Source organism: Protopterus annectens, chromosome 2.part2 (genome assembly GCF_019279795.1).
Source record: "Protopterus annectens isolate FY-2018-M chromosome 2.part2, PAN1.0, whole genome shotgun sequence".
Taxonomy (NCBI): domain Eukaryota; kingdom Metazoa; phylum Chordata; order Ceratodontiformes; family Protopteridae; genus Protopterus; species Protopterus annectens.
Window position 1 is genome coordinate 322,596,748 of NC_056730.1, and position 23,957 is coordinate 322,620,704.

The window sequence follows — 23,957 nt, forward strand, 5'->3', positions numbered from 1 at the left end:
GAAACAAGTAGGCTGAAGATGTGATACAGGAAACCTGCATGTTTAACAATATGATAGTGAGTAGTAAAGATATATGGTAGTAAAATAACAGTTTGGAGAAATAAGATGGAAAAAAAACTATATATGCGCATTATAATTAGCATAGTCGGCTTTAGGCACCAGCGAACCCTGCTGTCACTGGGGGTCCCTATTCCTGGGGCTCCTAACTACAGCAAGTTATCATATCTTGATATTTGTTTTAACATGTTTGTCAAATCTATAAAAACTAATACAACAAGCTTGTATACTTAATAAACCAGGTGGGTAATAATAACTTTTATTTACATCTCTTTTACAATTCAAAGGTATCTCTGGTTATAGTAACAGCATTTTACCAAGTAACCAGCTTCACAATTCCATTAAATATTTTATCACTGACATAGTGCTTAGTTAATCACTGCTGGTGACCATTCTGTCCACTAAAACTAACCACATAGCCAGCTTTAGGTACCTGCAATACCTGTGGCTGCAGGAGGTGCCCTCTCTATCATCCTTAACTGTGTGGAGGCCCCACAAAATCTGCTGCTGTTTGGGGAAAAATGAAAACAAAAGAATGTATTAATTTTCTGATTACAATCTTTTACCTGAACAGGGTTGTGATGTGACCCTGTTAGGATAAAGCCGATAATGAACATGAACAAGGTAAAAACTACAGAGATCAGCAACCCAGAGTGGCTGATTTGAGTACACACCTTGGATTTTAAGAGGAACTGATGCTCCCAGTCTTCACAGGTGATTTTCTCTTTCAGGGAGTTATAGTAATACTGGCAGAACACCAGATAGTATAACTCTCAACTTTTCTGCTGAAGAATTCTGTGCAATACCAAATATAATAGCAGAATAAAGACTCATAATCAGGAACACATTTTATATATTAGTCTAATTCACTTAAAAAATTAATAGAGTAATATATTTTGCATCAACATAAACTTTTTGGATAATATGAAGTAAAATGTTGATGTCCGGATTTAACTGTCTATAATCCTGAATGATTTACCATAAAATCAAACTTTTCAGGAAGGACAGGGCAAAATTATGAGGCAAAATCAGGGAAGGCCTGTGAAATCAGGGACAGTGACAGGTATGCATTACTCCTCAAAGAGGTAAATAAAATACCCCTGCTGCTTTTTGATAACTGCTAAACAACATTCACTGATCTGGTGTGGCAGTAACTGTGCTGTACAATGTATTACTATTTGCTGAAATAAGTACAAAACTATTATTGTTATGGCGTGTGTGTGTGTTTAAAAAATATCACCATTTTTTTATCTGTGCACACACCCAATAATGCCAGGACACATACATTATGGATATCAGTAACAATACATCTAACAAGTAATTGTATTACAAAAGTAAGGCATATAATATATCAGAGAACATTTGGACACTTATATCTTCTGGGAGTCTGGGGACTCCCACTCTCACCACTTATAAACATATAATCATCCCTGACACCCCACAAAAGTAGTTGCTGGTTGGGGAAAAATGAGGAGAAAAAATGTATTAATTTTCTGATTATACTAACTGGGAAAAGCCGAAAGACACAAACAAACTCTTTAACCACGGTGGTACAGTGGTAGCGTTGTTACCTCACAGCAAGAGGTTCGCCCGTTCGATTCTCGGCTGGGCTTGGGAGTGCCTTCTGTGTGGAGTCTGCATGTCCTCCCCGCGGTTGGGTAGCATTCGAAAGACATGCGTGCGTAAATGGGCATGCCTTCGTTGAAGGTTGAGCGTCGAGCTGGCACCTCAGCTTTTTGTAAAATTCTACTGCCAATCATTAGCGGACCGGAGTTCCGCTGTGGCAACCCCTTACCGGGAAAAGCCGAAAGACAAACAACAACAACTCTTTAACCTGAACAGGGCTGTGATATGACCCTGTTGGGATAATGCCGATAATGGCCTCTACGCTCAACTGCATCCATTCTAAAACCAGCCTGTTCTGATGTGTGTGTACAGAATGCTGCTGTACATTATGCATGAGGGGGAGGTGCTGGGGACTGTGTGGTTATTACTTCTTTAATTTGCATCCCAGTCAAGCCTTAGAATTGTGCACAGGAGGTCATCATAGCTTGTGTTTGGGCTGGGGACAGTGTTATTGTCGTTTCCTTTACTTTTCTTACAGACCTTAGAGATGTACAGAGAAGGTTACTATAGCTTGTGTAGGGGCAGTGTACTGTCTAGGAGCAACAAAATAGATTTCATTATTTTTGTTCATTTTCCTCACAATCCCACATCAGGCACGTATACAGGTGGCTGCATTTGAGGAGCTAGGGGTTAGGAGTGATGAGGCATCCTATGTATATATGTGTCAGCACTCACTTGAAATACATGACTGTGGCAATCTGAACTTCTTCTTTCATCCCAGTCTAACCCCAGAGGGATGAATATGCAGGGACTGCCTTTTTTTTTTTTTTTTTTTTTGAGGGGGGTTGGGGAACAGGCATATTCCCAAATAAGACCTGTGTATCCTCAAAATAATTGGCTTGTTAGTTTATTGTGAGCTACTATTTTGTGACCTTTGAACATTTATTCTTGGGCACTACTTACACCTTCCTTGAAAGACAATAAATTGGACTGAAATTCTTTTCTTGTGATATTTGTTCAGGTCACCACTGAAATAAAAAGTTGGAAAAATGCTCTAAAATGCATCCCAAAGCATCTATAACCCTCATGGATTGTGGGAGCAATAGCTTAATTGAGTTATTTCCTTAATGGTCTAAATGTTTATGACTGTGCTGTCCTGGTCAGGAAAGCTGTGTTGAAAAGGTTATCTAAAAAGAAAAAAAATCTTTGAAATGCACTTCAGAGAATATAGAAAGTTATGGCTTCTTGAAAAAGCTGAAGGGCAAGAAAATGTCAGCAAGGATGAAAAAAAAATTGTGCGTAGTATGGGGAGCCCAAGATTTCGGGGGGGGGGTGCAGAGGAGAGCACTGGAGGCTGTGTGGGAGTGGGGGGGTTAAACAGTAGACATTGCCTAGGGCGCCATTTATCTAAGTCCATATCTGTACATAGAGTTGTTGTAATGTATCATTGTTGCAACTAAATGCCAATAACTGTGAATGGCCCTCTGAGATGGGCATAGTGTGGTACATAGGCCTGTTGTAATGTAATAACACTGTAGTTACAGTTCTGTCTGTACATACTACTCCTAAAAGTTTGCAGCATGAACTAAAAGGTTGCTTAGGATGGGTGGCAGTGACAGTGTGATACTTAGACTGGAAGTGCCTAGGAGGCCTCCAACTTGACATTTGCTGGGAGCCCCCAAAATGCTAGCACCGGCCTTGTTGAGTCTCTGTGGAGGTATAGAGATGTAAGTGGTTGAAGTGTGTAACGTGATAACCAGGAGAGGAGCAAGAGCAGATCCATAAGTTATTCAGAAATTGTTTAGCTCATTTTTGAATGTTTAAAGGTTACTATTAACTCTCAGTGAATTCCTGATTTTTAGGGATAATGTTGGAGTATAAGGCATTACTGTTGTAATAGTTTATGTTTTGAACAAAGAATTAGAGAATAGTGCAGAATTGTATCTTTTTTTTTTAAGGTTGGCCCTTATTGTGATATGTGGTCTATGCTGTCAGTTATCATTATTTCAGTAAGTGAGGCAGTGGAGTAGTTCAAGCCAGCTGAGGTGTTTATGGGTTATACAGTGCTGCTTCTCTTACAGGTTATCAAATATAATTTTATATTGTGTTCCAGACTAGTAACATAGAATTGTCCTCTGCAAAAAGTGCTACACAGTAGTATTTCTCCTTTTATTTCCAATTATATTTTATTGTCTTATGTCTCTGTCTAATGGCGCTAATTACAAAGCAAATAGTAATGGTGAAAGTGGACACACCTGTTATCCAGGATAGAACACTGATTCAAGTGAACCTTTTGAAGCTCAAGTACAATAAGGGGACAAACAGTAATATTGGAAGACTGAGACATGAAGAAGCCTATACATGTCAGGGTTGGCAAAAAAAGATGTAAGCATGACGTTTTGCTGCTTCAGTACCAACCTGTTCAAAATCTTTAGCAAAATGAGATAGGCATGTTAGTGTATTGACAGGACCTCATCATCTTCTTTTGGCTGTTCCCGTTAGGGGTCTCTACAGCAGATCATCTGTTTCCATTTCTTCCTGTCCTCTGCATCTTGCTCTGTCACGTCAGTCAGCTGCATGTCCTCTCTCACCACATCCATAAACCTTATCTTAGGCCTTCCTCTTTTCCTGTTACCTGGTAGCTTTATCCTTAGCATCTTTTTCCCCAATATCAGCATCCCTCCTCAGCACATGTCCAAACCAATGCAATCTTGCCTCTGGCTTTGTCTCCAAACCTTCCAACCTGGGCTGACCCTGTAATATACTTATTCCTAATCCTGTCCACCCTCGTCACACCCAGTGCAAATCTTAACATCTTTAACTCTGCCACATCCATAACTCCTGCCTTTTTGTCAATGCCACTGTCTCCAACCCATACAACATAGCTGGTCTCACTACCCTCTTGTAGACCTTCCCTTTCACTCTTACTGGTACTCGTCTGTCACAAATCACTCTTGACACTCTTCTCCATCCACTCCACCCTGCCTGTACTCTCTTCTTCACCTCTCTTTCACACTCACCATTACTCTGAACTATTTATCCCAGGTATTTAAACTCACCCACCTTTGCCACCTCTACTCCTTGCATCCTCACCATTCCTCTATCCTCCCTCTCATTCACACACATATATTCTGTCTTAGTCCTACTGACCTTCATTCCTCTTCTCTCTAGAGCATATCTCCATCTCTCCAGGGTCTCCTCCACCTGTTTCCTACTCTCACTACAGATCACGTCATCTGCAAACATCATAGTCCACGGGGACTCCTGTCTGATCTCGTTTGTGAACCTGTCCATCACCACTGCAAATAAGAAAGGGCTCAGAACTGATCCTTGATGTAATCCCACCTCCACCTTAAATGCATCCGTCACTCCCACCGCAGACCTCACCGCTGTCACACTACACTCGTACATATCCTGTACCACTCTTACATACTTCTCTGACACTCGCGACTTCCTCATACAATACCACAACTCCTCTCTAGGCACCCTGTCATATGCTTTCTCTATGTCTACAAAAAACAAAATGCAACTCCTTCTGTCCTTCTCCATCAACACTCTCAGAGCAAACATCACATCTGTAGTGCTCTTTCCCGGCATGAAACCAAACTGCTGATCACTAATCATCACGTCCCTTCATAACCTAGCTTCCACTACTCTTTCCCATAACTTCATGCTGTGACTGATCAATTTAATCCCTCTGTAGTTACTACAGCTCTGCACATCATCCTTATTCTTAAAAATCGGTACCAAAACACTTTTTCCCCATTCCTCAGGCATCCTCCCACTTTCCAAAATTTCATTAAAAACTCTGGTTAAAAACTCCACTGCCCTCCATACTTTCACAGGTATGTCATCTGGACCAGCAGCCTTTCCATTCTTCATCCTCTTCATAGCTATCCTTACTTCCTCCTTGCTAATCCATTGCACTTCATGAGTCCCTATCCCCACATCATCTGACCTTCTCTCCCTCTCATTCATCAACCCCTCAAAGTACTCTTTCCATCTGCTCAACACACTCTCCTCGCTTGTAAGCATGTTTCCCTCATTATCATTTATCACCTTTACCTGCTGCACATCTTTCCTAGCTTGGTCCCTCTGTCTAGCCAAGGTCCTTTTCTCCCTCCTAAGTGTCCAACCTTTCATACAACTCTTCAAATGCCTTAGCCTTCGCCACCTCTCTTTTTGCCATGCACCTCATCTCCTTATACTCCTGTCTACTTTCATCGCTCTGACAATCCCACTTCTTCTTTGCCAACATCTTTCTCTGTATACTCTCCTATTCTTCCTCATTCCACCACCATGTCTCCTTGTCGTCCTTCCTCTGTCCAGATGTCATACCAAGCACCATTCTAGCCGTCTCCCTTTCTAGTTCTGCTGTAGTTACCCAGCTATTTGGTAACTCTTCACTGCCACCCAGTACCTTGGAGCATATGCACTAACAACATTCATCATTACACCATCAATTTCCAGCTTCATAAACATCACTCTATCCGACACTCTTTTCACCTCCAAAACACTCTTAGCATACTGTTCCTTCAGGATAACGCCTACGCCATTTCTCCTCCCATCCACACCATGATAAAACAATTTGAACCCACCTCCAATACACCTAGCCTTACTCACCTTCCATCTGGTCTCTTGCACACATAATATACCAACCTTCCTTCTGTCCGTTATATCGGCTAGCTCTCTCCCTATACCAGTCATACTGCCAACATTCAAAGTTCCGACCCTCACTACCACATTCCTAGCATTTCTCCTCTCTTCCTGCCTTCGGCCATGCCTTCCACCTCCTCTCCTTCTTTGGCCAACAGTAGCCCAATTTCAGTCAGCACCCTGTTGGCTGACAGCACTGGTGGCAGTCATTGTTAACCCAGGCCTCGACCGATCCGGTATGTAAATATTTACTGGTGCCCGCATGAAAGAGTTGGCCAAGTTTTACTCCGGATGCCCTTCCTGGCACAACCCTCCCCATTTATCCGGGCTTGGGACCGGCACAAAGAAATGCACTGGCTTGTGCATCCCCAGTGGCTGGTTTAGTGTATTGACAGGACCCGATTATCTAAAAAGGCACACTCTTTAGGAGGTACAAAGGAATTCCCATGTTTTCCTCCTTTTACAAGTTTTTGCCGCCCTTGGCATGCCTAAGAAAGGTGGTTGCAAGGCTAAGTTGCATTACAGCTTCTGGAAGAAGAAGCTTGCAAGGGAATGAGGAGGGTTAACAAGTTAGTCCCGTCAAGTGTGTTAAACATACCCTCCAAAAACTAGGGTTAATGAAAAAAGTACTGTTACAGAAGGGATCCACAGAGGCTAACCTGATGGTATGTAGAACGATACATGGTAACACCAGTATGGAAGGCTGCCCTTGCTTAAGGATTGCCCTCTGATGTTATGAGTAGTAGCAGAGTATCTTCCAAGTCTGTATTATTACATATCTTTGTTCCTTAGAGTTTACTGAACACGTTGAGAAGAAAAATACAACTTGGGTGAGGCACACAAACGTCCACTTCCTCAATAAACAAGTAACAGGTAACTACAGGTTTTTCATCAAACATGTAATTTCTGTTGTACGGCTGGGCAGCACCGGGTTTACTGCCAGCTTAATCCATTCCGCATTGTCAGTAGAAATAGGCACGAAGGGCCTTCCTTAGCGGAGTTCCTCCACAGGTACGTTTCTACTGACGTAGTTAACTAACACAGACGATTATTTCCAATTTGTATACCAACATTTTTTTAAATGCGGTAACACTCATTCAGAATAACAAACAAAAGTGCAACAATTACGTTAATCAATTGCACGTTCTTAAAACATAAGCTACACGTTTAGCTTTTGGTTATTATTCATGCACTAGGCGGCTACGGTGGAATAACCTCACCCCAACACGCATTTCCATACAACTATCCAGGTAAGGGATAGTTAAGACATACCAATCTAGAGAAGTGCGCTTCTATTTTCTGTATGCTGTTAAAATGTTCTTATATTTGTACCCAAGTCTGGCAACTACACAGATAAATGCACTTGTCTGGCCACAATAACAATTTGCTTAACCAAAGATTTATTTTCTCTGACGCTCACAGTACACACAAGACTAGTAACCCTCATAGCTTTTCGTTTGCTAGCGTTACTTTCCCAAATTATCAGAGCTTCAGTTAAGCCGCCATATTGGACCGGAAGATGTACGCTCTTACCGGCAAACACAAGAGTTAAATGGGCGCAGTACAGCTCTTGCTGCAGCGGGAGGGACAAGGATGAGTATGTACTATTTTTCAGAAGTAGGAAGGTGTCTTATTTTCCGTAGCTTTCTGTGGGTCATAATGCGGCTTAACAGTTCCGCTTAGTTTTCTGTAGAGATCGGTCCTTCGTAGTACTCGAGCATCATAATAGCAAGTTGTTGGCGCGAAAGGGTGCCTTTGGGGTGGTAGGATCTGTATTTGTACGGATAGAACAGTACTGCAGCACCAGGTAAAACTGTAACTCAGGAGGTTGTTTTCTGTCTGTGTTTTGACCTATGGTTTTCTTATTGTGAGAATCAGAAATAACAGATCGTTGCATATGCTGCTTAAGGGATACAAAAGCTCATGTAATAATTTTAAGATGTCCTTTGTATGCCCGAAGCCAAACTGCAGATGTGTTTTTATTTTTGCCCAACACTTTGACGTAGAAGTACCTCGTTCTTGGCTTCATTATGCCAGGTATCTGTCATGCAGTGCCAAGCCACGAAAACAGATCAACTTTTATTCCCACACAAGACATATTATCAGGTGACAGAATGTGTAGTTCTCAACTTGTTTGCTCAAGGATAGACGTCAAGGCTAAAAATTGGAGGAAATGTTAAAATCGGGAACAATTTCTAAATATTTCACTAATTCACTTTTAAAGTTAACATGTATTTTCTTAAGAACAAGAAGTATGAAACTCTTGTCTGGCAATGTTAACTAACTTTAATCCTCAAAATGAAGGGTTCCATGCAAAATTATGAGAGAAATGAGGGCCTGTTGAGAAATATGTCATTAAATACATGCATGTGGCGAAACTGTCGTGGTAACTTGCACTTTCATGTACCGTTGACTGAGAGCGCGTGCGTTTCTAAGTAGTACTTTCTAACAAGGAAGTATAACTTGTGCATGCTGTTGACCTTTCTGTCATAGCCCATCCCACCCCAGTCTTTTAGCGCACCGTTGTTATAAAAGTGCAGTGACATCCCAATCCTTAGTGGTACTTCAGTCCATTCTAGACTGGTCCATTTAGTCAGTCTATTATATTTTCTTTCTGCATAGCCAGTTTGGAGCTGTCTGTATGATGAGTAGGTGAACCATTAAGTTAGGTTCTATTGACACAATTTTGTTGCACTGTGGACATTATTTTCGGCACAGCAGTTAGTTCTATATGAATGCTTTTCAGCATGCGGTTTCTTCTAAGTGGTTGTGTCGCTAAATTACTCATCGCTGCTTTGCGAAAGTTATGTGCCCATTTCATTTATAAAGTTTTATTTCATCGTTATTTTGTTAGGGAGTATTATCTATATTTACAACTGTATCAAAGGTTGCCAATCTTGTGTAAACTGAGAACAAAGGCAGGTGCCAACCCGGGTTAAATGAAGCCCGGACTGTACTACCTATTACATTTGCGTGATAGTCAGTTCCAGAAATAATTAGGGACACTTTTTAAAATATCAGTACTGTCAACTTGAGAAGTTGATGGAATCAGAAAATAATGAATTAACACGCATTTTAAGTAAAACAAGTTTATAACTCCAGGTATTATTAAGTGTAATTCAAAACATTTTCTCCAAAACAAAAAAAACAGGAGAGATATCTATTCCAGAGGATTGTAGCCCCCCAAACATCTCCAACGCCCAGGTGAGAACTGCCCTCACTAAGGCAAAAAACTCAGCATCCATGGGACCAGATGGTGTCCCCGGCTGTGTGCTTCATGAACTCAACGAGGAATTAAACCCACAGTTAGGACAGCTGTTTAATCTTGGCCTCACCTCAGGATACGTACCCAAGGAGTGGCGCACGGCGACTGTGGTCCCACTTCATAAGGGCGGTGCCTCCACAGACCCTGGAAATTACCGCCCCATTAGCTTGACAAGCCTTATCTGCAAAGCCATGGAGAGGATCATAATGGAACTCATAAATAAAGACATAGGGAACTTGCAGACTTTGGATCCAACCCAGTTTGGCTTTGTCAAAGGCAGATCCTGCCTCTTAAACTTGGTTGACTTTTTCGAGACAGTCACCAAGGCCATTGATGAGGGAAAGGCAGTCCATACAGCCTACCTCGACCTGGCAAAGGCCTTCGACACAATACCCCACTCAGGTATCATCGAAAAACTCATCAGCTTGAATGTAAACCCATACATCACAAGATGGGTTGCAAACTGGCTAAGCGACAGAACCCACAGGGTCAGAGTTGCTGGAGCCATGTCAGACTCAAAGCCTGTCACAAGTGGTGTCCCACAGGGCTCAGTCCTGGGTCCACTCTTGTTCGGCATCTACTTTTCTGAAGTACAAGCAAACACTGGAGGGTTATGGCTGACAAAGTTTGCAGATGACTGCAAACTGGGCCATAGTCGAAACACATCTGACACAGATATCCTCCAGAAGGGCCTCACAGAAAGCGGATAACTGGTGCCAGAGCCATGGCCTGAAGTTAAACGCCAAAAATGCATAGTCATACCCTTCGGGAAAAACAAGGTTACCCTAGCTACCATATAGGTGACAATCCACTGAGCACAGAAAAAGTCATCAGGGATCTGGGGACCCAAGTTGACAGTAGTCTTTCGTTTGACACTCATGTTGCTAAAGTAGTTAGGAAAACCTTCTATATCGCCCACCTGATCATGAAGGGATTCACATCTAGATCAAGGGAGGTCATCGTCCCCTGTACTCATCACTCATTAGACCTATGATTGAGTACAATGCCCGTTCGAATGTATCTGACCAGACACCTGATGCAGCTTGAAAGGCCCCAAAAGTTCCTCACCAAAAGGATAAAGGGTCTCAAAAATATGTCTTATGCTGCCCGACTGAAAGAACTCCAGCTTTATTCAGTCTCATACCGCTTGCTCAGAGGTGACCTGTGCCTGACATATAAGGCCATGTCAAACCCAGATTTGATGAATATGCTTCACCTCAAAAATCTAGATCCCTCAGAACCACAAGGCGGAGACTTAAACCTTGACACGGTTATAAATAGAAGCGTGCTGGAGGGACAGATTCATCACCCAGAGACTCCCTATGCTGTGGAACAAAATCCCGGTACATGTGAGGCAGAGCACCTCGCTGGCCTTGTTCAAGAGGAATCTTGACCAATGGATGGGAGATCGCAGATATACCCCAGGGATTACTTCAGTGTCACTGCTTGACAGAGGCACAGAAAAATGATAGGCATAGTTTTTATTCAAACTAAAGGGGTGGCGAAAGCCACATAACTATGGGCTAGGCTTATAAATGCCCTTGGGCAGATAGCCTAGTATGAACCTATGAACCTAAAAAAAACACCAGTTTTAGGAGGGACAGGTCAAAATGTTGAGCTAAAATCAGAGAGAGATGAATGGAACGTGGGCGGAGCTATTGTACTCTGTTGGACTGATTTAGCGAGTTGTTTTTTTTTTAATCTCTGACAGCTTATGTCGAAATGTTTTGAGACATAGGCATGGGAGTAGTGATAAAATTCATTGTTTGATTAGTCCAGTTTATTATAGTTTTCTGAACAGCAGTGTTGGTACTCTGTGGTTGGTCCAGGGATCTCCATCACTAAACTCTATATTTGAAAAATGTCTACATTGTCCAGTTTCGATTGTATTCAGTATGTGTTTAGCTGTAATGTTCTGTTTCAGAGGATGATAGAGATACTAGGTCACCAACGCACTCTTAATTTTTTTTTGTGCAAAATTATTAATGTTATTTGCTTTGTATTTGTATATGTGTTTAAAAATATAACAATTTATTCTTACTACTCCTGTATGGGACTTTAGTTCATTTTTATCTCTTGTTTGCCTATCTTTGACAGTGTTCATGCCTTTGATAGTGGTGCCTTTTACACTCTTTCTCCATTCCTCTTCCTAAATATGAGGAGCATATGTCTGCATTATTTTATAAGAAAGGTTTCATCGTGTTAAGGTTTCTGAAAAAAATTGCAAAAAAATTATCTTGTTCATTTAGAAAATTTATTTTTAGTGCTCGCTTATTTCGTGGTATTGTGTGTGTGTGTGTGTGTGTGTGTCTGCATGCGCACGTGCATGTATAGCTCTTTTAATCTATTTTACATTGTAACTGAGCTAATTAATACTGTGGCATCCTTTCCTTTATCTTCGTGTCAGTTCTGATATTGAACCTGTTCCAGATTTCATTTGCTTGTTAAGTATAACCTTTCAGCTTAATGCTATTTAATTCAGCATGCATAATTTGCAACATGTTTTTATGCATCTACACTGTGTGAAATCTCTCTCTATAAATAAACTTAAGAAAAAAAGATCACTAGTGTTTCTGGTAAATCCACCTCATATCCAGGACCCCTTGTGTACTCCCAAATTTCGAGTCGCAGAACGAAGTAGTACAAAACCAAACCCAAGAGATGCAAGGAGAATAGTTGACCCCAGCATGAGAGTAGTAGTCCGCTTTCGCTTTGTTGCAAAACAGTAGTAAATGTTAATCAGTAAAAGTTAAAAGCAGACCAAAACTTCAAAAGTACTTAGTTTTCAAGCATAAAAGAATAAAAATCGAGTAGACTTGGTCACAGAGAAAACTCTGTTTTTATTTAAGTATGATAAATGCTTTCATCCATAAACAGAATGTCATCAGATCTTCTTCTTCTCCTTTTGGCTTTTCACGGTTAGGGGTCGCCACAGTGGATCACCTGTCCGCTCATGATTGGCAGTGGAGTTTTACAGTGTCGAGTTGCCAGCCCGGCACCCAACTTTCCACGGAAGGCACACACATGCACGCACTCGCACCTAGGGCCAGTTTAGAGTATCCAGTCCACCTACAGCATGTCTTTGGGATGTGGGAGGAAACCAGAGCACCCGGAGGAAACCCATGTGACCACAGGGAAGACATGCAGACTCCACACAGAAGGCACCCCAGCCGAGGATCGAACCAGAGAACTTCTTGCTGTGTACCACCGCGGCCGCCGCAGAATGTCATCAGATCATCTTTTCAAAAAAACAACTTTATCCATGGAAAATATATGTAAAACAAAACAAGGTCATAAATCAAGACTGAAAAACATCCATCCATCCGCAACCTATTTTTTTTCCCCATTTTTTTGCACATGGGGTTGGGGTGTCACTTCAACGGTGACAATCCTTAAGAGCAGGGTGAGACACTTGGAATATTTAAAAGTAATTAAGGTGCAATATTAGAATGAGCCTTAGTTGCCATCCAAGTTATCTGAAAAACCTGGTTCATGATTGGAGCACATGTACATAGCTAATTAACATGACAAAGTTTATAGGTCACTAGGTTATACACTCTGAAAGGAACCAAGCCTTTTGAAAACAGAGCTGGACCATGCACTTGGATCCAGATGCACTGTAATATAAGCAGCCTTGTACACACACTACATCAACCTCCCAGAGTTTACAAGACGAGAATTAACTTGCATCAAAAAACAAAACCTTAAAGAATAAAATGTAAACAAAATAAACACCGACTTATAAAGGGAATACAAAAATAACATTACAGAAAATTAAAAAAAAAAAAATTAAAAGAAAATCCTAAACCATTCCCAAAAATCAAATCCAAATAAAAAGGTGAGCAACAACTCTCCAGAAGGTAGGCATGAAAAAGGCAGAGAAGAAGTATAGAATAAAAGTAACATGACATGGAAGGAATAAAAGCAAATCAAAGATCAGTCAGCTAAATAAAATCCCTTTCCAGGGATAAAATTAGAACAATCCGAAACCATCCATCTGTCTTTCTCATGTATATGTATATATTTATATGCATGTAGTCTACTCAGTTGCTTACCGCCTACTCAGAGGCGATCTGTGCCTGACATATAAAGCCATGTCCAAACCAGAATTAATGGACATGCTCCACCTCAGCAAATCCAAATCCCTTAGAGCTACACACTCCAGGGACTTAAACCTCAGCACAGAAATAAATAGGACATGCTGGAGGGACAGATTCATATCCCAGAGGCTCCCCTCACTCTGGAACAAAATCCCAATCCATGTTAGTCAGAGCCCCTCAATGACCCTCTTCAAGAGAAATCTTGATGAGTGGATGAGAGATCGTAGGTTTACCCCTGGGATCTCTTCTGTATCCCTACTAGACAGAGGCACAGTAAACTAACCTTAAAAGGGCTATCTTCTGTGACCTACTATACAGAGGCACAGCCAACTAATCTAAAAGGATGGCGAAAGCCAAACACACTGGCTAGGCTTATAAATGCCTTAGGGCAGATAGCCTAGTATCAACCTATGAACCTGTAGATGTGTGTGTATAGATTTTATCATATATATATATATATATATATATATATATATATATGTGTGTGTGTGTGTGTACATATATGCATATATATATGTTTAGATGTATATTAATATGTAGATAGATAAAACAGATACATATATATGTGTGTGTGTGTGCATGTGTGTATATAGATATATATAGATATATATATATATATATATATATATATATATATATATATATATATATATATATGTATATATATATATAGTTGAAGTCCCTTTCTGCTATCCTTCAATGAACTGGCTGACCTACACTGCCAATGTTCAGCATGCCCAACCCTTCCTTGACATTATAAATCTTAAGGCTGTTTCAGAAATAGTTAACCATTCTACTAGGGGCCCTAATATCCTGGACCTAGTTGTCACAATATGACGACTTCTTGCACAGCTCTATATGTATCTCCATGTATTGTTAAATTGGACCATAATTTAGTGACCTTTTCCTTTAAAACTGGTGGTATATCCCTTGTAAATGGCTCTGTGGGTAGGGACTTCTCAAAAGTAAACCTTCTGTAGTTACTTGATTACTTAAGTAAATTCTTCTGTAATCCTCCTCTGAAAGATCAAATTGCTAAAGCTGCTACGTATGCCACTGACTTCTAATCCCCCTTAAATAGTATTCATAAGGTGGCCCCTTTCCACAACTAATATAACAAAAAGTTTAAAAACAAACTCTTGTGGTGGAATATCTATATAAATAAATTATGTAACAAGAGAAAGAAACTGCCTAATGCTGATAAGAGGTCTCATTCTACTTACCTTAAGAGCATACTTAAGCAAACGAACAGTGTGTAAGGGAACCATAAGGAAGCTCAAAGCTAAGTAAGAATGTAAAATAGCCTCTAAAACCAAAAATAACTGCAAATCTTTCTTTAATTATATTAGGACATTAAGAACTAATACCTAATGGTGTTTGGAGGTAGTCCACAATAATACTACACTTTTTCTGACCCAAAGGAAATAATTAATATTCTAGCTAATAAATTTACTGCAATTTATACTCCACCCAGAGTTGTAGCTATCAATCATATTCCAAAATCCCAGCTATCCCTTTAATTACTATGGAACAAGTTATTTCAGCCCTTTCAAAAATTATGAATATTTCATCTGTAGGGCTGATAACTTGCCGGATTACCTGATTATCAGATCCAAATATGGCTTTTCTGTACCCCTACTTAAACTCTTTAGTATAAACCTGTCCACTGGTTATATTCATGAAGCCTGGAAAACGGCTATTGTAATGCCATTACACAAGGGTGGCCCAACCATGGATCCTGGTAACTGTAGACCCATTAGTCTCACTTGCCTTGTATGTAAAGCTAGGAGCGTATTATCTTAGACTTCATTAATCTGGACATTGAAAATCTCTGATGAATCCTCATCAGTTTTGGTTTATCAGAGGAAGATCCTGCCTCTTTATCTGCAATAATTTGTTTGAAAAAGTAACTGAAGCAGAGGATAGTGGTTATGCAGTGCATACAGCATATCTAGCCTTTGCTAAGGCCTTTGGCACTTCCCTGTACAATAATTATTGATAGAGTTGTAAATCTGAATATAAATCTTTATATTGCATGATGGCTTGCTAACTGGTTGACAGAACCCATGTGGTTAGAGTAGCAGGTGCCACTTCTGAAAGCAAAACTCGTTACCAGTGATGTACCAGATGGCTTAGTTTTGGGCCCTCTCCTATTTGGAATGCATTACTCAGACCTTCAGGCCAGCACTTCTAACCTATGATTTACTAAGTTGCAGATAACTGTTAAGTGGGTATTGTTATTTGAGCTTCAGCTGACTCACAATTGCTCCAACACAGCTTAGGCTGTGTTAACAAATGGTGCAATGACAATGTTCTTTTATTTTGGCAAACAAAACATTTTCACTTATCGTATAGGAGATGCATACCTCCCTCCAATCAAAAGATCAGTGGCCTCAAAAATCTTGACTATCTGGAGACTAACAGCCCTTTCGGTGTACGCAGTCTGTTAGACTGCTTCATGGAGATCTATGTCTAGCCTTTTGTACCATGAAAGATCCAACCCTATTTGATCTCCTATTCCTTTGTAGAACTAAATGGTTCATCAAATACACAGATGAATTAAACCGTAATTAACAGATAATTAAGACATGGTATACTAGATGCATATCCCAATGTATCCCTCAGCTCTGGAACAAACCTCAAATATGTGTTAAGCAGAGTAACACCCTTGCCACCTTCAAGGTAAACCTAGATAATTGGATAGGCAGCCTGAAATTCTCTCCAAGTTATCTTGCCTTGCCCTCCTTGAGGATAGAGGGAAATTTTGAATACATTTTTTTTTACCATGATTGAAATGGTCTGCAGACAGATTGTCTAGTACTTACCTGTGAACCTAATGGAAGGAATTTAGAAACTATACCAAGCTATAAACAAGTACATTCTGGAGGTAAAATGAACCTAAGGAGGAAATTAAAAGTAAACCAAGGTGTAAACAAGTACATTCTAGATATGAAATGAGCTGAAAACAAAGCAACAAATTAAAAATAAACAGTGGTAATCAAAAATAATAAGAGTACTAACAATAAAAATAGAAGTCAAACTCATGGTAACAGAAATTTGTAGAAGTGAATCCGTGCTCATCTGAATTCCACTCTGAGGAATCTGAAGACAAGGGTGTCTCTGAAGGAGTGTCAAGGTCCTTCTTGTCCTTGGAGACTGCTTCTGCCAGGAGAAGAAAGATTTGAAAGGGCTACAGACCATTACCCATCAACCACATTCTTCTGGAGTCATCTCTCCCAACCCCTCTGTGCAGTAGAAAGAAATGTATGTATGTATGTATTTATTTTTTTAATTTATTTACATTTGTTTACCGGGAAAGTCCGACTGGGCCAGAAGCCCATTTTCAGTGGAGGTCCGGGGAGAAAAGCTCCACAGAAATACAAACAATATACAATAATTAGATAGTATAACAGTATACATAACGTAAGATGCAGAATACACATCATCTAATTAGTCTATACAAAGTAGTATTCCATACAGTTTTCTAGTAGATACAGGTTCAAAAAGAAAAACGTGAGCATTTCAGTAAAGATCACTGTGAGAAAAAATGAAGTTAGTGTGTACATATTAAATAATAGTTATGACCAAATGACGTTTCCTTGATATATTTATTTTTGAGTAGTAATGAACACTGAGGAGAGGGAGAAAATTAGATAAGGAGTGGACAGTGTGTTGAGAGAGTTATATATATCTTGTCAGTCAGGTTTGGTGCAGGAGCAATGTCATTTGTTGGATAGATGTTCAAATAGTAGTTGTTTAAAACTGGTAGATTCAGGTGTGTTTTGGAGGGTGTGGGGTAGAGAGTTCCATAATATGGCTATATGATTTGAAAATAAGGCTTCACCGTGTTATCTTTGTTTACTGTGAGAAAGTTTCTGTCTGCAAATCTTAGACTTCGTAGGCATGAGTAGGGAACAACAAGTTCCTTGAGGGAATGGGCAACTGTCAAGATGGAAGATGATACTGTATGTGAATTTAAGTTGGTAGAGATGAAGAAGGTTAGGTAGCTCGAGCCAATTTAGTTTATGTAGAGCAATACAGTGGTGGGTTTGGTGGGGAAGGTTGGCTGCAAAATGGGCTATTTTGTTGTAGCAAGTTTCCAATTTGGTTGTCTGATTTTTGTTTAAGTTGTTAAAGAGGAGGAAAGCATATGGGAGTGTAGAGAGGAGGAAGGTTCTGGATATGGCTAGTCTGGTATTGTAGGTGAAGAATGGCTTGTTTCTGTACAGTGAGCCAAGTTTGATGTGAACTTTCTTAATTGTGGTGGCTATGTGTTGGTCAGATCTGAGTTTGTTGTCAATTGTCACTCCAAGGAGTTTTGTATGCTCAACTGGTTGGATGACTGTGTTGTTTGCTGAGAGAATAATGAAAGGAGGGGTGGTCAGTGATTGTTTGCTAATGGTAAATAGCATTAACTGTGTCTTTTTGGGGTTGAGGATAAGTTGTGATTTACTTGGATATATTTCTATATTATTAAAAGCTTGTTGAGCTACTATTTGGAGGTCTGGTAAAGGTATCTGCTGAGCAGATTAAAGTTAAATCGTCTGCATACTGAACTACTTTAGCATGTGTTGTAGATGAGGCTAGATCATTAGAGAAGATGGTGAAAAGAAGGGGTCCTAATATGAACCCTTGGGGGACTCCAACTGAGACAGGCCGAAGTGGTGAGAGTTCGGACTTCCATCGTACTGCTTGTTGTCTGTCAGAAAGATAGCTTAGGAACCAGGAGAGGGAAGTCTTTGACAAGTTTAGTGAGGAAAGAGTACTAAGTAGTTTCTGATGGGAGACAGTGTCAGATGCTTTTGACATGTCTAAGAAGATTGATGCTACTTGCTGGTTTGAATTTCTCAGCTGGTTGATGGTGCTAGAGAAATTAATTAGGGCTATGGTGGTGCTATGTTTTTGTCTCAGACCGTGTTGGGAGGGAGAGATGAGGCTGTGAGATAACGGGTATTGTAGTAATTAAGTGTGGATACATTTTTCCAGAATTTTGACACAGGGAAAGGATGGCTATAGGTCTGTAATTGTTTAATTCTGTTGATGTTCCTCCTTTATGCAGAGGGGTGATGTAGGAAATTTTCCATAATTTTGGGACATATTGTTCTGCTATAGAACTGTTTACCAGAATGGAGATAGACAGAGTTATGGCATCAGCTGACAGTTTGAGGTACTCCTTGGGGAGTTGGTCAGCTGCTATGGAAGAAGGTTTCAGTTTTTTCAACATTGTTCTTCTGGTGTTAGTTGGGACAGATTTGAGGTAAAATAACTTGTTGTTCATGTCCACATTAGGTGGAAGAGACAGAGGGGTGGAATTGTTCCCTGTAACTAACTAAGGAGAGGATGGAGTTTATAAAGTAGGTGTTGATTTGTGAGGCAATACTCACGCTTTGGTTATTAGTTGTTGGTTCTGGAGTTGTAGCATTACCTGGGTGGAGGAGTGAGTTCATTGCTTGCCAGAGCTTTTTTGGATTTTTTTCATATTTTGTTTTGCATAGTTGTATAATATGTTTTTTTGTCCTGTTTGAGTTGTTTTTTTGTTTGATTGCGGAGCTGCTGGTATGCTAGCAGAGTTTTATTGTCTTTTTTTTTGGTATTGATACCAGGTTTTGCCTCTTAATATTTGAAGTTTAATGGTTTCTTTTGATATCCAGGGCAATGTCTTATTTTTAACACGACATGTACGAGTTGGTGCTAAACTATTTAGAATAGCTAGAAATGTGTCATTGAAGTGTGTTACCGCCTGGTCAAGTTGGAGATGATAGAGTGGTGTCCTGTTGCATTTATTGAGCATGTCTATGAATGCTTCATTGGGGAAGTTTTTGGTATTTCCAAAAAGAAAGTATACTTGACTGGGTACTCATAAACAGTCACCCCCAACTGTACACCTCTGGTACCCTCCTTAATGGCCTAACGATCACCTTCTCACATATGTAATTAAGCACAAAACCATTAATTCCCAACAACCCTTACTCAGAAAGATTAGAAACAATAAAAACTTTGACCCTGCCAAAGTCCAACAAGAACTAAACTCATGTAATTGGTCTATTCTAAAACACTTCCCCTTAGAGGAAGCAGTGGCATACTTTAACAACAAATTCCTTGAGATCCTTGATTTGCATGCACCTGTTCATTCAAAGAGAACCAAGGCAAAAACCGCACCATGGCTTTTTATAGAGTCTAAACGCAAAATTACCCTTAGAAACAAAGCATGGGCTTTATGGCATTCTTCTAAAGACCCTCAAGATCACATTAAATACAGGCAATCCAGGAACGAAACCAAAAAATCAATTTTGCAAGACAAAAAACAATACTACTGTAATTTACAGACAGTAAATCAAAATAATCCTCAGAAGTTTTGGGCAGGTTTAAATAATCTACTACATCCTGGACAAACTTCAACCCCAATCCCTGCTGCTACTATTGATAAAACCCCTGAAGATGTTTCTGATAGTTTTAACCAATTCTTTACTGCGACAATTTAAGCCCTAGCTAGCCAACTACCTCCTAGTTCCCCTGGTCCTGAAAGTAGCACCCCTAGAAACCTACTCGCGTTCAGCTTCCAACCAGTCGCCACTTCACTTATCCGTACCTTGATCAAAAAATTAAAACCCACTACACTTTCTGCTGATCAACTCCCTGCCGAGTACCTACAAAAATCAGCTGATGCTATTGCTTACCCCGTCTCAATACTAATCAATCGAACCATAGTAGAAGCTAAAATTTCCACCATCTGGAAAATATCCTATGTAATCCCACTTCACAAAGGAGGCAGCTCTACTGAATTCTCCAATTATAGGCCAATAGCTATACTCTCTCCACTTGCAAAGATTATGGAAAAATGTATTCATAGACAACTCATGCACCACCTAATCCAAAATCGCCTTATGGCAGACACTCAGCATGGCTTCCATCCTCATCACAGCACTACTTCAGCCCTCCTAGCCTTTACTAACACCATAAACCATAATTGCAACAATAATTATATATCCTCAGCCCTCTTTTTGGATCTTTCCAAGGCATTCGATATGGTTGATCACCAACTTTTAATCCACACCCTGCAAACATTCTGTCTAGATACTGGAGCCCTCCAGTGGTTTCAATCCTATCTAAATGGTCGACAGCAGGCTGTCCTCTGGCAGAACAAACTCTCTAACCTTCTACCTAACACCCTTGGAGTACCACAAGGCTCTATACTAGGGCCCTTGCTGTTCCCCATCTTCATTAACTACCTTTATACTGTCATCCCAAAAGTCAGCTGTATCCAATATGCTGATGACTCTACTCTGATTTGCTCAGCCACATCTCCAGTAGAGTTATGGTCAGCTACCCAGACCACCTTTAATACAATAGAAAACTGGCTTTCTGAACATCGTCTGATCCTAAATCCCCAAAAAACTAAAATGCTGTTATTTTCACCAACACGTAGGTCTACCGCTTTCACCTTTACCATAAAATCAAATGATGGCACAATAATCTCCCCTGACCCATCTACAAAACTATTAAGTGTCATCATAGACAATAATCTAAAAATTTGACCTACATGTTAACCAAACTATCAAAACCAGCAATAAAAAACTAGGGTCACTTTACAGAATAAAAGCCTTCCTAACCCCTCCAGCTAAAATTGCCATAGCTCGCTCTCACCTTCTTTCAACCCTTCTGTATGCATCCCCTCTACTCTCGAATTTAAACAAGACTGTCCTTAAGAAACTCTCAATTTGCTACAACCACATTGCCAGGTTTGCCACTGGGCTGCCTTTTAGGACACATCATTGCATCAATCTAAATCAGCTTGGGTGGCTTGAACTACCCAGCCTAATCCAGTATAACCAACTGATTATGGCCTATAAAATCCTCTATAAGCTGGACAATACTCCTGCACTTAAAAATATTATCACCCCCTATGACAATCCTAGACCGCTTCGATCCTCTAACAAACTACTAATTCAGACTAGCAAAATTAATAACACAGTCGGTGATTCTCTCTTTGCAAACTCTGTAAGTAGATCCTGGAACTCTCTTCCAGCTGATATTACCTTACTTTCCACCTTGGGTCAATTTAAAAGTAGACTCAAACAACATTTGTCACTTAACTGGCTATGTCAATGTATCAAGCCTGGCTGACTCTCTCTAGAATGTGTAAAAATCTGTTAACCAGTTTACTGTGTAATTTAATTTAATCCTGACTTGTGCTCAGGATTAACTGTAAACTGTAACGTGTGGAACTTTGTTTAACTTGCTTACTTATGTAATCTCTGTAAATAGTCTGTTTGTAATATGTAATGCTGGTATTATGTAATGCTGTATCTGCTTACCCTTGGAGCTTTTCTCCCCGGGCCTCCGCTGAAAATGGACATGCATCCAGTCAGACTATCCCGGTCAACAAATGTAAATAAAAATAAAATAAAATAAATTTCGTATGACTTTGTAAACTATGGTTCTGGGTGAGTTGAGCTGATGACGGATTAGGTTAGGGAATGACCTTCATCCCTCATGCATGCAGTAATGTTGCAAATACCATCACTGATTTAAAACTGTTATGTGCAGAAACTAAACTTGAATGTTTTTTCCATCTTAATGTTGGAATTCCTTAGCAACAACAACCAAGACAAAGTGCATTAGAAAAGACCTAGTGATTTTTTTGCACTGCCATTAATTTTGACTGAGTGTGTTTGAGAGTAAATGTGATGCAGCTATCAGAAGAAGTTTGAGCAGACACTGCAGCAAGCAATCTTGTATTGTAAGAAAGATTGAAATAAAAGCCCTTAGAGATATGTGCTTGGACAAGTCATGCAGGTTTATGAGCGCAGACAAGGGAGGAAGAATTTTTGTTATTGACACTGTGAAATGCAACCAAAATATCTAAGATGTGCTGAGTAACACCATTTGTATCACAAAGTGGATTTCTGAGACTGTTGCTGTTGCATACAAGAACATTTGTGTCACTGCGACTGCTTTATGAAGATTACCTTATTAATAGAAAACTGCATGATTGTTTTAACAGTTGCTCATCCTAAGGCTGCTGAGGTTTTTTGATATTCTCAAGCATCACAAAAATGTACAGAACCAGTCTTGTTGGCCTGTTTCTTTAGGGGAAGTTGGTATCGCCAAACCAGGGACAGTTTTTCTTGACTGTTGCATACAACTCTTGACTAGGGGTGCTGCCTTATGTTTTCTGGGCATTCTTGAATTTTCTCAAGAAAACAGTTCCTGTGTCTGATTCTCTTTTTAGTGACTATTGATATATAGGCTCTCTACACAGTGCTGTCAAAAAAGTATTGCATTGAGGCTGTAGGAAAGACCATGGCTAAAGAAACTACCACCCTCCTAGGTGAGACTACCTTTTTTCCAACTTACTTTATCTGGTGCATAATAGCATTTTTGGTTTTAAACACCACATTTACAAACAAAAATGTGATATTGCTATGTGAGCGGCTGTGGCCTCTATCCTTCATAGCACTGCTTTGGCCAAGTAGGAAGGAGAAATGGTGTAGCACTCTAGTTCTTGAAGGTTCATTAAATGCTTGCTAAGATTTGTGAATGATATTTTTATTGTATGGGATGGGTCTGAAGATAATTTTAAAGTATATTTTTGTTCACATTAGACAGTTGACTCTTTTTTTTTTTTTTTTTTTTTTTTTTTTTAACTACATCACCCATTATGATTTGAAACAAAAAAGCTACTATTATTCCTCCCAACAGCCCTTGCACACTTCAAACAAAATGTTTCAATAACATCCTATGATAACATTCCTATAAAAGGCATCGCATACCAAGCTACTTGACATGAGAATTGATGTTAACCTGTAATTTGACCTATGTGTGCACCAGGTTATAAAGAAATACCAAAATTGGGGAAACTAAAGAACAAAAAAGTACTTGACTGATTCATCCAGGAAACTCCTGGCCTCTACACTGCTACTTACCACTTTACAATATGGCTCCCCAGTACTGCTCAACTTCAAGATTCCTTCTAACATAAACTAAACCAGTGCTACAATAAAATAGCAACATTTGCCTCTAATACATCAGAAAGACCCCATCACTGCCCATCCCTAAAACTGTTTGGCTTGAATTATCCAAGCGATTCACTTATGTTCCTAGTCAAATTTTAATATACAAACCAGAACAAAGCAAAGTTCTACTAGACTTAATGCGTGTACACCCATGTTAGGCCACTTTGATCTGAAAACAAAATGGTTTTCACTACCTACAAACCACATCTGTCAGCGGGAACTTCTCTGTATTCTAGCTGTGTAGCCCACTCCTAGAACTCTATCTCCTTATCCCTTAAATATACTAGCAATCTTTCC

At 39.9% G+C, this 23,957-nt stretch overlaps 1 protein-coding gene across 1 annotated transcript in view; it reads left to right on the plus strand.

Moving 5' to 3' along the window:
• Positions 1 to 7,766: 7,766 nt before the first annotated feature.
• The window catches only part of PPIP5K2 (diphosphoinositol pentakisphosphate kinase 2), a 3,486,936-nt gene continuing 3,470,745 nt past the window's right edge, over positions 7,767 to 23,957 (plus strand). Inside the window, exon 1 of the mRNA XM_044063880.1 lies at positions 7,767 to 8,086. The gene's annotated coding sequence lies outside the window, so the exon portion shown is untranslated. The remainder of the gene's footprint in view (positions 8,087 to 23,957) is intronic.